Source organism: Vulpes vulpes, chromosome 5 (assembly GCF_048418805.1).
Source record: "Vulpes vulpes isolate BD-2025 chromosome 5, VulVul3, whole genome shotgun sequence".
Lineage (NCBI taxonomy): Eukaryota > Metazoa > Chordata > Mammalia > Carnivora > Canidae > Vulpes > Vulpes vulpes.
This window is the reverse complement of record NC_132784.1, coordinates 71,239,678-71,253,618: the sequence shown is the minus strand read 5'-3', so window position 1 is coordinate 71,253,618 and position 13,941 is coordinate 71,239,678. Positions and strand designations below refer to the sequence as shown.

At 43.3% G+C, this 13,941-nt stretch overlaps 1 protein-coding gene across 6 annotated transcripts in view; it reads left to right on the top strand.

The window, feature by feature from the left end:
* Positions 1-13,941, top strand: part of AP2A2 (adaptor related protein complex 2 subunit alpha 2) — a 93,280-nt gene that overhangs the window by 9,334 nt on the left and 70,005 nt on the right. The window lies entirely within an intron of this gene.

Below are 13,941 nucleotides of genomic sequence, written 5' to 3'. Positions count from 1 at the left end.
AATTTCTGGGTTGTGGTTTGGGTCAGATCCTGGTACTGTTTCCTTTTCTTTCTCACCTTTGCAAATTGTGGCTCTGTCAAGTCTGGAGTCTTCATTTTTGTCCTACATTTGAACCCAGTGAGAGCTGTGGTGGTTTTGTGTATTCCTTGTATTCAGGATGGCTCCCATGTACCTTGTCACGTGCCCCAGGATTTGGTGTCTGTTTATGGAGAAAAGTGTGGAGGTCAGCATCCAAGTTGGGTTGCCTGGTTTTTGTTTTGCATGGTAAGGTGCTTTGCTTGCCTTTAAAATCCCTTCTGGTGGCAACTGAAGAGTAATGAGGATTAGTTATTTAGTGTACCTAAAGCACTTGGAGCTCCTTAGGGCAGGCAGTGCTGCATTGGGATTTGTGTTTTGCTTTTTTTTTCTTTTAATACAGATTTACTTATTTATTCATGAGAGACACAGACTGAGAGAGAGAGGCAGAGACACGGGCAGAGGGAGAAGCAGGTGCCCCTCAGGGAGCCCCTTGCGGGACTTGATCCCAGATCCCGGGATCATGACCCGAGCCGAAGGCGGGCACCCAACTGCTGAGCCACCCAGGCATCCCTGTGTTTTGCTTTTTTTGTGGCCAGCCTGCCTTTATGTGACATGGTTGAGAGAGCAATTACATGTTTCTAATACACTTTTAAGATGCATTGAGAAAGGATACTGAACTGATGCTGTTTTAAAAGACTATTCAATGAAGAGAAAAAAAAATAGCAGGAAAATGAGCATTTTGGAACACTTATGGATTGCATTTATTGCTGTTGAAAAATATAGTTCTGTAGCTTTTAAAAATTTTTTTTGATTTAAAAATTTTATTTTATTATTTTTAAAACTCTGGATAGGTTTTTTTTTTTTTTAAGATTTTATTTATTTATTCATGAGAGACACAGAGAGAGAGAGGCCGACATAGGCAAAGGGAGGAGCAGGTTCCCCGCAGGGAGCCTGATGTAGGACTCGATCCCAGGACCTCAGGATCAGGCCAGGCCCTGAGCTGAAGGCAGACGCTCAACCACTGAGCCACCCAGGTGTCCCTGATTTAAAAAAAAAATTTTTTTTAAAAATTTATTTATTTATGATAGTCACAGAGAGAGAGAGAGAGAGAGGGGCAGAGACACAGGCAGAGGGAGAAGCAGGCTCCATGCACCAGGAGCCCGATGTGGGATTCGATCCCGGGTCTCCAGGATCGCGCCCTGGGCCAAAGGCAGGCGCTAAACCGCTGCGCCACCCAGGGATCCCATAAATTTTAAATGTCAAGTTCAGCACAACCAGATCAGAACCTAAGTTTGAACCTCATTGTGCCTATGAGAATCAGAGTCTTCTGTGATTGAGTTTATGCTGGGTTGTGCCAGGGAATGTGGTAGAAATGTGTCTATCCACAAGTAGTCTTCAACAGGCCTTCCTTCCATAGGACACATTCCTCACAATCTCAGTTACTTCTTTTAATTAGCTTGTAGTTTCTGTTTGATTATTGTTTAAAAACTTTTGTTGCATTATTATTTAACCACAATTTGAGTTGTCCTTCCACAATGTAGCACATCTAGCTTTCCTGAGTGTTGACTGAGATTGTGGAGAAAGATGGAGGCAAGAAGGTAATTGAGGGTCCATTTGTGCTGAGTTGTTCAGTTCCTGACACTTGGCCTTTTTCAAATTGTCATCCATAGAATGAAGGTGTGGGCCCCTTGCACAGATCCTGGTGACAGAGGGACAGGAGATGCTCTTCTGTTGGGTGCTGATGTCAAATGCATTCTCTACAGCATTTGCTGTAGATTTAATTTAATCTGTTTAATATTAAGTAGCCAAGAAAACAAAGTTCTTCATACAGTGTTCTTATTGTTTTGCTATACTTTTGGTGCAACTCCCAAGAGTGAAGTGTATTTTGAAAGTATATATTTCAAAATTTATTTTTCTGGGTTCTGTTTTCTGATGTAATTGTGCAATTCATTCATATTTGTTAGTTTGAGAGATGTATTGAGTACCTGCTATGTGCCAGGCATTATTCTGTTGTAGGCACCAGAGATCAGTGATTAATGCAATGGGCAACATTTCTGTACTTTAAGAACTTAAATTCTTGTGGGAATAGACAGACAAAATAAATGAGAAAAACATGTATCTATCCCCATCCATTCATCTTTTTGTTGATCTGTTGTGGAGAAAAATAAAGTAGGGAAGAGGAATAGAGAATGGGAAGGATTCTCAATGTCAAAGAAGGTAGTCAGGTCAGGTAGCCTGGAGAAGGTATATATGTATATATGTGAGTATATATATATGTAATTATTATTATTTTTAAAGATTTATGTATTTGTTAGAGAGAGTGTGTGTGTGTGTGCACGTGTGCGGGAGCCAGGGCAGAGTGAGCTGGAGAGAGAATTCTGATTGTGGGGGGAGGGGTGTTTCTATCTCACGACCATGAGATCATGACCTGAGCCAAAACCGAGTCAGGTGTTTCACCCTAACCGACCATACCACGCCGGCACCCCAGGAGATGTGTTTAAGGAAGCCTGCAGGAGCTGTGGGAGTGAACCATGGCAACATCTGGACAAAGAGATCTGCAAGTAGAGGTGCTCAGGCCCTCTCTGGGGTGTGAGGCATCTGTGAGGCAGGGGCTGTCAAGTCTTAGTGAGTGTGGGGGCAGGAGCGGAGGGCAGATCATGTAAGGCCTTATAGGTTCCTTGGAGGTTCTCAGCACATTGTTCCTTTAATAAGATCATTCCAGCTTCTGTATTGAGAGTAACAGTAGGGGCAAGGGTTGAAGCAGGAGACAGTTGGGGTGGTGGTTGTATTAACCGTGAAGGTGGAAGGTGATGCTGGTTTGAACCAGATGGTGGAGACTATAAGCTACATGTTTTGTTCCAGGATGTTAAAGATGCTGCTCTGTGTCTTAGGCTTACATTGTTTCCAGGGATAAGTCTGGTACTATGTTTATCATTGTTTATCTGTGTGTAATGTTTTTTTTTTTTTTCCTCTCTGGCTGTTTTTATTTATTTTTAATTTTTATTATTTATTTATTTTTAATTTTTAAAGATTTTATTTATTTATTCATGAGAGACACAGGCAGAGGGAGAAGCAGGGTCCCTGCGGGGACCCTGGGATCCCGCCCTGAGCTGAAGGCAGATGCTCAACCACTGAGCCATACAGATGTCGCCCTCTGGCTGTTTTTATTGTCTTTTCTTTTCACTGGTTTTAGTCCATTTTATTTGTTATGTGCCTTGTAATTTTCTTCATGTTTCTTGTGTTTGGGATTTGAGCTTCTGAGATCAGTGTGTTTCTGGTTTTCATCAAAGTTAAAAAATTTGGCCATTATTTTTGTATTTTTTTCTGTCCCCATCCCACCTTTGGGCACTCCTGTTACATGTATATTAGGCCCCTTGAAGTTGTCCAACAGCTCAGTGATGCTCTGCTCATGTTTTTTAGTCTGTTTTTCTCCGTTTTTTTTTTTTTTTAAGATTTTATTTATTTATTTATTCATGGGAGACACAGAGAGAGAGAGAGAGAGGCAGAGACACAGGCAGAGGGAGAAGCAGGCACCATGTAGGGAGCCCAACATGGGACGCCATCCCAGGTCTCCAGGATCAGGCCCTGGGCTGAAAGCGGTGCTAAACCTCTGAGCCACCTGGCTGCCCTCTCTGTGTTTGTTTCATTTTGGATCATTTCTGTGCTATGTTTTTAGGTCCACTAATCCGCAGTGTCTCATCTGTCAATCTCATCTAGCATTTTTCATCTCAGATATCATGTCTCATGTCTTGAACTTCAATTTGGGTCTTTCCATATGTTGTCTGTATCTGTGAACATCCTTATGATACCCTCTACCTCTTTGAGTGTATGGAATGTAGTTATGATGTAGTTTTAATGTCCTTACCTCCTGAATCTATCATCTTTCATTTCTGGATCTGTTTTTATAGAGCTTCCTTCTCCCCCATTACCGGTTGTATTTTTCTGTTTCTTTGTATATCTGTGATTTTTTTATTGGATGCCAGACATCATGAATTTCACCTTGTCAGTCCTGAATATTGTTGTATTTCTTTAAATATCCTTGAGCTTTGTTCCAAGATGAAGCTGAGCTACTTGGAAACCATTTGATTCTTATAAGGAGGGACCAGGGCAGCCTTTAGTTTGGGGCTGATTTCACTCCACTCCTGAGGGGTAGTATTCCCTCTCAGAGTGCTGCTCTGTACCCTGTGTGGTTTTTTTTTTTTGTTTGTTTGTTTTATTTTTTAAAAGATTTTATTCATGAGAGACAGAGAGCGAAGCAGTGACATAGGCAGAGGGCAAAGCAGACTTCCTGTGTGGGACTCCGTCCTGGAACTCGGGGATCACACCCTGAGCTGAAGGCAGATGCTCAACCACTGAGCCACCCAGGTGCCCTGATACCTATGTTTTATGAGGTTTCTCTCTGGCTCGCTGACCCTGTGGTATCTTCCATGGTTTACCCTTCACCTTCTTTCCAGTGGCTCTTTCCACAGCCTCAGGATCTTCCTGTCGTGCTTGGGCATATCAGTAATGAGACTGAGATGCCAGGACCCTCTGCAGCTCTTGGGGCACTCTGCTGTCCTTGCAGCAGGCTCTATTCTGTTGTGCCCTGCACACTCCCGCCTCCTTGGTCTGTCTCCTCCCTTTAGGGAGACCTCAGGGCTCTCTTTGGTTTCCCTTCCCCATGCAGTGAGCTGGAGCTGTTGTATGGCTCATCTTGTTTGTTTTCTGTCTCTCAGTGATCCCTCTTGTCCATAGTCTGTTCTCCGGTTTCTGAAAGCCATTGTTTTGTCTAGGTTTTTAGTTGCTTGAGGTGGAAAGGTAAATCATGTTCCTGTTTATCACCATTAGGTTTTGGGGAGAGATGTTGAATCTGCAGTTAGATTTTCAAGACAGAATTCAGAGAAAGGGTCTGGGCTGGAGGTAAAAATACAGGGGCATTACTGGTAGGTGTTATTTGAAGCCATGAGGCTGGGTGCTCACCAAGGGGGTGAGAGGAAGTCATCAGAACATAGCTCTCACTCCTAGTGCCTCCTATAGCTTTACTGTGTGCTTGGCATGCCTCCAAGCCTGCTACCTTCATTTACACATCTGATAGTCATGATAGTCCTTTCCAGTAGGGATTGTGATCCTCCCTGTTTCAGAGATGAGGAACCTAAAGGCATGAGCCCAAGGCCACATGACTGCCTATGAAGTGGTAGAACAGGGATTCAGACTCAGGGTACCTGGCTCCAAGTCTTTTCTCCCAAGCACAGTGCTGGCCCAGCTCTCTAGGAAGATGACTGGAGCTCTAGGCACTCAGGCCTGAAGCAGTCAGGAAGAGACATGTCCACTGAGGAGGGAGCAGTCTGGTGGGTCACTTGAGTGGACTGAGCAGAGGTGAACCTGATAGGGTAGTTTAGGGGAAAATAATTGGGAAACATGAGTGTCAACCCCCCTTGAGTTTTGCTCTAAAGAGAAGAGAAATGAGATGGTGATGACAGGATGCAGAGGGTGTCTTAGCTCTTTTGTGCAGCTGTAACAAGTTAACACAGATTTAGTAATCCCATGCTATCTCATGTTCTGTAGATCAGAAGCCATACACAGCCTGGCTTGGCAGGGTTCTCTGCCTAGAGTCACAAGGTTGAAATCAAGGTGTTCCTTCTGAAGACTCTGGCAGTGAAGCTGCTTTCAATCAGTCCTTTTAGTGGGGGGCTGAGGGTCCCCTTTCCTTGCTGGCTTACCTCCTAGAGCCTGCCCACATTCCTCCTCAAGTCTTCCATGAGGCCCCTCCGGTGAGTCCCTTTCAAAATAATGGATCTCTGACTTCTCAGCTCATCTCTTGCCTCAAGGCAGCTCATCTCTTGCCTCTCTGCTTTTAAGGGCTCATGTGATTAGATTGGGCCCATCTGCATGATCCACGGTAAGCCTCCTATCTTAATGACATCTGCAGAGTTCCTCTTGCCATGAAAGATACCCTACAAAGTCCTAGTATTAGGGCATGGGCACCTTTGTGGGATGGGGGTTGGGTGGTGGTATTCTGCTTATCACAGTGGAGTCAAAAAAGGTTTTTTTAATTTTAATTCATTTGTTCATCAGTTCACGAGTGCCAGTTTTGCACAGTGAGCAAAACAGTATCCTCATGTGGCTTATGTTCTAGTGAGGTAGACATAAAATAAGTATAATATATAGTGCACACATACTATATCAAGAGGAAATAAGATTAGATAGTTCAGCTGGGGGTCAGGCATACCTGCAGAACTGGCAGACAGTGTAGCTGGACTGAGTTGGGGAAGGAGCCTGGGACATTGGAGTTGGTGCAAGGGGCAAGACAGATGATGGGGATTTCATAGGCTATTCTAAGAACTCTGGCTTTAATCCCTAGTGACAGGTGGAGCCAGTAGGGAGTGAGTGGAGAAGGGACTTACCTTTGGGAAGAATTATTGATTGTGATGTTGGGAAGGCGGGGAGGAAGCAGGCAGATCTGTTAGGAGGCTCTGAACAGGGAGGGAAGGGGAGGACTCTTGGGTAGTAGGGGAAGTAGGAGAGAGCATGTTTGTAGGCTGCTAGAAGAGCTTCTCTCTTCTAGCAGGGCCAGGGAGAAGGAGAAGGGGTGGAGAATAGCTGAGGTGCAGGGGAAGGTGGTACGAGTGATTTCCTATGTGGGGTTGTCAGAGAGGGAGTAGTGGGCTTACTGGAGGCCAGTGAGGGGAGGGAGGGGCTATCCCGAGTAGAGGTGTGACTGTGCGGTGGCTGTTAAGAAGAGATGGCAGGGCCTCCTGCGTGTGAGGGCAGCCCATCAATGGGTGTGTGGTTTCACCAGGCACACTCAGCTCTCCAGGTTGTGGTGCTTGTTGGCCAAGAATTGGATTTAACAGGGAGGGGTTTTGCCAGGCAAGTTAACAGATGGAGAAGCAGGGTCAGGACTTAGTATATGCAATGGGATTGAAGCTGGCTAAGTCGGGGTGAGGATGGGGAATGGAGGAGTGGGTAGAGAGAGAAAGACAACATATGTGGGGGTGAGGATGGGGAAGGGAGGAGTGGGGAGAGAGAGACAACATATGTCCTGGGGTTGGTAGCTAATGGGTGTCAGAAGAGTTGGGTTACCTGATTGAGTTGAAAGGTTGGGGCTGGTAGGATGCCTGCCATGGAGCATGTATAGGAGGATGTATAGGAGGATAACTATTGGAGGGATGGCTGTGGCAGGGACTAGATTATGTGAGTGGCTGAGGTCAAGGCCAGCGGGTTGTGTGGGGTCATGTGCATAGACATTCATCACCAGTGGTGATCCTAGCATGGCAAGGAGATAGGTAGTGTCATAGTAAGTAATCGGGCATGTCTTCCCAATTGTATGCATTTTTGTTATTTTCTTTTTTTTTTTTTTTTTTTTTTGTTATTTTCTTGTTTCATCTTGTCCTTTAGTAATGTTTTAGGGGCACCTGGGTGGCTCAGTTGATTGAGCTCAGGTCATGATCCCCCTGGGACCCAGGCCATGTTGGGCTCCTTGCTCAGCAGAGAGCCTGCTTCTCCAACTCCCTCTGCCTCTGGTGGGGAGCCTGCTTCTTCTTCCTCTGCTGCTCCTCCTGCTTTGTGCTCTCTCACTCTTGCCCTCTCTCAAATAAATAAATATTTTAAAAATGTTATAAAAGTTAGAAAAAAGTTAAAATCAAGAACGTAGTTTAAGAAGTTAATTATAAAGCACTTGACCTCTGCCTCATCTCTCCATTCTTAAACCTCAGAGTCAATTAATTTCATTTCATAGTCATTCCTTCTCATATTTACTTTAAAAAATGTGATTAGTAGGGATCCCTGGGTGGCTCAGTGTTTTAGCGCCTGCCTTTGGCCCAGGGCGGGTCCTGGAGTCCCGGGATTGAGTGCTGTGTCAGGCTCCCAGCATGGAGCCTGATTCGCCCTCCTCCTTTGTCTCTGCGTGTCTCTCTCTCTCTATCATAAATAAATAAATAAATAAATAAATAAATAAATAAATAAATCTTTAAAAAATGTGATTATTAAATCACATGTTTATACCATTTATGGGTATTTATTCCCCTTTAGTTATTATTTATTGACTTCTCGCTATGGAAGATGAGGGTTTAATTTACCCGAGCTTTCCTTCTTTCACTCTCAAATGTGTCATGAAATTTTATCAATGTATAGCATTTAATTTTTTAAAAAAGATTTTATTTATTTATTCATAGACAGAGAGGCAGAGACACAGACAGAGGGAGAAGCATGCTCCATCCAGGGAGCCCGATGTGGGACTCTATCCCGGGTCTCCAGGATCACGCCCCAGGCTGCAGGCGGCGCCAAACCGCTGCACCACCGGGGCTGCCCCTGTATAGCATTTAATTAATGTCTGAAAATATTCTTCTCAATATTATTCTCAGCTGAGAATGATAGTTCAACTTTTTTTTTTTTTTTTTTTTTTAAGATTTTATTTATTTAGGGACACCTGGGTGGCTCAGTGTTTGAGTGTCTGCCTTTGGCTCAGGGTATGATCCCGGGATCCAGGATCGAGCCCCACATCTGGCTCCCTGTGTGGAGCCTGCTTTTCCCTCTGCCTATGTCTCTGCTTCTTTCTCTGTGTCTCTCATGAATAATGTCTCTTATTAATCTTTTTTTTTTTAAAGATTTTATTTATTAATATGAGAGAGAGCACAGAGGGTGAATGATGGGAAGAAGTAGACTCCCCACTGAGCAGAGAGTTTGATGTGGGGCTTGATCCCAAAATCCTGAGATTGCCACCAGAGTCGAAGGCAGATGCTTAACCAACTAAGCCACGCAGATGCCCTAATAGTTCAACTTAATAATGTCTTTCATGTTAAGTATTACCTTTGTACTTCTGTACTTTTTTTAAGGTTTTATTTTTTGTTTTATTTGTTTATTTTTAAATATTTTATTATTTATTTGAGAGAGAGCACGAGCAGGGCAGGGGGAGAGGGAGAAGCAGACTCCCTGCCCAGCAGGGTGCCTGACATGGGGCTTGATCCCAGGACCCTGGGATCATGACCTAAGCCTAATCCAGATGCTCAACTGACTGACCCACCCTGGTGGCCCATGAAGTTTTATTTTTAGGTAGTCTCTACACCCCATGTGGGGCTCAAACTCATGACCCTGAGATCAAAAGTTATGCGTTTCACTGACTGTGCTGGCTGGGTGTCCTGTACTTTTGTACTTTTTAATGCACCTGTTGCTTTTTGTCCCTAAGCTTCTGGAAATGACTGTAAGATCCCCCTTCATGTGGTTGGACACAGCAGGTAGACTCTCAGCCCCTTCTTTCCATGTTGGGTGTGTCCTTCCTAGAGTAGTCAGTTCTGCTGTTGTCTGGACAGGTTATTTTTGCTCATGCTGCCCTCCTGGGATTTCCCTTCACCATAGTCCTGAGGGTCTTGTCACTAGCTGGACCTCTCTTCTTTGGAGTCCATGTGCCTGTGCTCTAGGCTTGTGCACGTTTGCAGTTGGTAAAAGTGCATAGCAGGTAAAATTCTTCGGAGATATTGCATTTTTGAAAAAAATGTATTTTTTACCTATGTACTTGAATTTGGCTCTGATAGAATTCTAGCTGAAACTAACTTTTTCTCAATTTGAAGGCATGGGTGTATTCTTAGTTTCTAGTGGTCTGCAATTTTAAGATGCTGTGCCCAGGTGTGGCATTTGGTGGCCTTTTTCAGTCTGGAAACTGAAATGTCCTTTTGGTTTGGGGAAGTATTCTTGTTTTATTTCTCTGATAATTTCCTTTCACTTTCTCCTTTTTTGAGTGGTCCTCTAATAGATGAGATTTGGACCTCTTGGCTTATATTTTCTTACCTTTTTATCTCTCATCTTCCATTTCCTTACCTTTGTGGTGTTTTATTTTCTGAGATTTTCAGCTTTGTCCTCTAGCTCTTCTTTCAAACTTTTTAAAGCTTTCTGCTGGTAACTTTATAATTTGAAGCCTTTCTTATTGTCCATGTGCTCATTTTTTTAGTGTATTGTGTTCTTGGAGCTGTATTTTCTTTACATAAGAATATGGATTGCTTTGGAGTTTCTTCCTCTGTATAGCTTCTTTGCTCTGATTTCCTTTTTGTAGGTTTGTTTTGGTTTCTGGCTCATGCTCTGAGACCTTCCTGGATGCCTGGTGATTGGAGTCTCTCCACTCACTTGTACCTGGTCAGCATGGTCAGGGCTTCAGTGGGAAGCCTCTCTGCATGGTGATGGATGAGGGGGTCTCTGTCATTGGGGAAACCTATGTGTCAGTTTTCTCTTCAGTCTTTCCAAGAATGACCCTTCAGTCTCATCTCCTGCTTGGTGAGGTAGGTGGGTATTATAAATCCAGCTGCCATTATTCTGGGAGAGGATGTCTCACCATCAGCGAGTCTATCACTCAGTTGTGCTTTTCTTAGTGTGTCACCTTATCCCAGCATTCCGTGGTGTCACCAGGGCTAGAGCTTCTGTGTTCCTGCTTTTCCTGAGGGGAAACTTCTAGTCTTCTGCTGGGATTGTGGGAGTAGATTGCTTGACTGCAGGGTCTACTGGAGGGAGCCTGCTGCTTCTTGTATAGACTTACCCCTTCTCTACCTCCTGAGGCACCTGACATTTTCAATTCCTAAGGCTTTTCAGGTTCTTTGGGAAGGTTTGCTTTTTACTAGTTCTCCCTCTTTCAGGCAGCTGGGTTACAGCTTTATCTCTGTTATAACAGAGCTTTATCTCTTCAGCTCTGTTAGCCTGAGTAGTTACTACTTGATCATCTCTTTCCAGCATCCCAAAGTGTGGCTCCTATCATACAGTCTTTTTCTTTTAAGTAAGTTTTGGATCAATTTTATACATACACACACACACACAAAACATACAGTATATAAATATATATATTCTTCAAGTAGTATTCATGCCCAGTGTGGAGCTCAACCCGGGGCTTAAACTCATGACTCTGAGATTGAGACCTGAGCTGAGATCAAGAGTTGGACGCTTGGGGATCCCTGGGTGGCTCAGCGACTTGGCACCTGCCTTCAGCCCAGGGCACGATCCTGGAGTCCCAGGATTGAGTCCCACATCAGGTTCCCTGTGTGGAGCCTGCTCCTTCCTCTGCCTGTGTCTCTGCCTCTCTCTCTCTCTCTCTCTCTCTATGTGTCTCTCATGAATAAATAAATAAAATCTTAAGGAAAAAAAGTGAAAATGGACGCTTAACTTAGTGAGCCACCTAAGTGCCTCCTAATTTTATATATTATACACACATGAACCTTCAAAACCTTTATGGTTGTTGTTTTTTTTTTTAATACTTTGGATTAGCCATGCCTTGGGAAATAATACTTTTACTTTAGCATTTTTACTCTCTAATTCTCAAATGAAGTAGTAATAACTTTTTTTTAAATTTTTTAAAAATTTTTATTTATTTATGATAGTCACAGAGAGATAGAGAGGCAGAGACACAGGCAGAGGGAGAAGCAGGCTCCATGCACCGGGAGCCCGACGTGGGATTCGATCCCAGGTCTCCAGGATCGCGCCCTGGGCCAAAGGCAGGCACCAAATCGCTGCGCCACCCAGGGATCCCAATAACTTTTATTTTTAAATCTAATTTTGGAAGGTTATTCTACTATAAATCTTGTTTGGTATGTATTTTTTTTTCTTTTTTCTTTTTTTAGATTTTATTTATTTGAGAGAGAACAAGAGTGAGAGAGCACAAGAAGGGGGAACAGCAGAGGGAGAAGAAGCAGGCTCCCCGCTGACCAGGGACTCTGATGTGGGGGCTGGATCTTAAGACCCTGGGATCATGACCTGACCCAAAGGCAGACACTTAGCCCACTGAGCCACCCAGGCACTTGTGGCATGTGTTTCTATGTGGAACTTAAAGAGACCATGTGATTCTGTGGCATTTTTTTCTAGTTCTTATCTGAAGCAAGCAAGCAGGGAGGATCTTGTTCTTCATTAAACAGAACAATACAGTATATATAGGTTTAGTTTGTGGTGCTCTGAAACCTGGAAATCAAAGCAAGAGAAGATAGGCATCTAATAGGATTTTGTTCCATAGACATGATCTGTGTTGATGAGGCAGTTTTTGCTGGTAATGGAATATAGTAAATGGAAATTTGTCTTTGTGGTGAAGTCAGTAGTTATCTTATTGGTAATGATGACTCAATCCCCAAAAAAAAAAAAAAAAATGATGACTCAATCCACAGGAGTTTGGATACCTAAGTTTTCCAAAGAGTTACTTTAAACTCTGAACTCAAACTTTTTTTTTTTTTTAACTCAAACTTTAAAAACAAATAATTTTTAGAGTATACTTCCTCATGGTGGAGCCTAAAAGAGAGACTACTAGGTTAAGTGTTCCTAGAAGGTCTCTTTGAAGAAGCAACATGTAAGCTGGGTCGTAAAGTTGCCCTGGGCCAGCCTCCTGAGGAGAAAAGGGCTGCTTCAGGACCTGAAAGACCCATGCAGCTAGAGCACAGTGAATGAGAGGCAGAGTAGCAGAAATGAAAGCAGACTATTGGGTGGAGGCCAGAACATACCAGGCTTTGAAGGCCCTAGCACTGAGTTTGAGTTTTTCTTAGATATTATGTAGGAAGCTGCTGAAAAAAATCATGTAAATGATTGGGCTAATTATATTTAAAAGATTACCCTGGCTTCTGTGTGGAAAATAGGTTGGAGGAGGCCAAGAAAAGAAGGTAAAAGTTGGAAGAGACCAGATGAGATGGTGGCAATAGAGAGTAAGAACAGAACATGCTTTTAGAGGAAAAATGGACAAGACTTGGTGATAGGATGGAGGTGAGGGAGAGGGAGGATGTGGAAGGAGAGTTTTCTCTTGAAGACAAAAACATCACCTGAATTGGTGCAGTCTTTTTTTTTTTTTAATATTTCATTTATTTATTCATGAGACTCACAGAGAAAGAGACGTAGGCTTCCTGTAGGGAGCCTGCTGTGGGACTTGATCTCAGGGCCTGGGGATCACAACCTGAGCCAAAGGTAGACAGACATTTAACCAGTGAGCCAACCAGGTGCCCCCATTGATGGCAGTCTTAGTCCTTAATAATGTCAGTTGTTTCTTTTTAAAAATTCATTCATTCATTCATTCATTCATTTATTTATTTTAGAGCGAGAGAGGCAGAGCATGAGCCAGAGGAGCAGAGGGAGACAATCTCAAGCAGACTCCCCATTGAGCGCAGAGCCCAATACTGGGTTTGATATTGCGATCCTAAGATTATGACCTGAGCCAAAACCAAGAGTCAGACACTTAACTGACTGTACCACCAAGGTGCTACCAATGTTACTTGTTTCTAGCTCAATTGCTTAAAAGCTCTTGGAACACTTTAGCACATTAAAAGTGCTCAGGTGTATGCTGTCATTAGCATATATGATGTACTGGACATTCTTTTCTCAACAAACATTTACTGGGTACATACTAAATGCCAGGTACTTAGGCTATGCCAGTGAATAAAACAACACTGCCTGCTCACATGGAGCTTACTTACATTCTGGTAAATGGAGATGGAAAACAAAAAGAAAATTATACCTTATGTTGGAAGACAATAAGTATAACAGAGAAAAATTCAGGAGAGAAGGTGATGGGGAATATGGGTTTTCAACTTCAAATAGGGTGACCAGGATTGGTCTTGTTATGAGGGTAACAGGTGCACAAGACTTGAAGGCACTGGGTCATATAGAAATTAAGGGGGAGAATGTTTTGAACAGAGGGAACAACAACTACAAAGGCTTAATGGGAGGAGGATAATCAGTGTGTGGTAGAAACAGGAGGCCTATATGGCTTCAATAGAGCAAGCCAAAAGGAAGGGAGTAGGAGGTTAGGTCACAGTGGTAATGAAGGTGGGGAGACAAGTGGTATGTAGGGCCTCGTGTATAGCATTATAAAGACTGGCTTTTTTTTTTTTTTTTTTTTTGCATACTAAACACTGGGAATAATGAGACGTGGTCTCCGTCCTCAGAGTTCCTCAAGCCCTTGTAATGCATAGTGTTAAGTGGTGTGAGATGAATAATGAA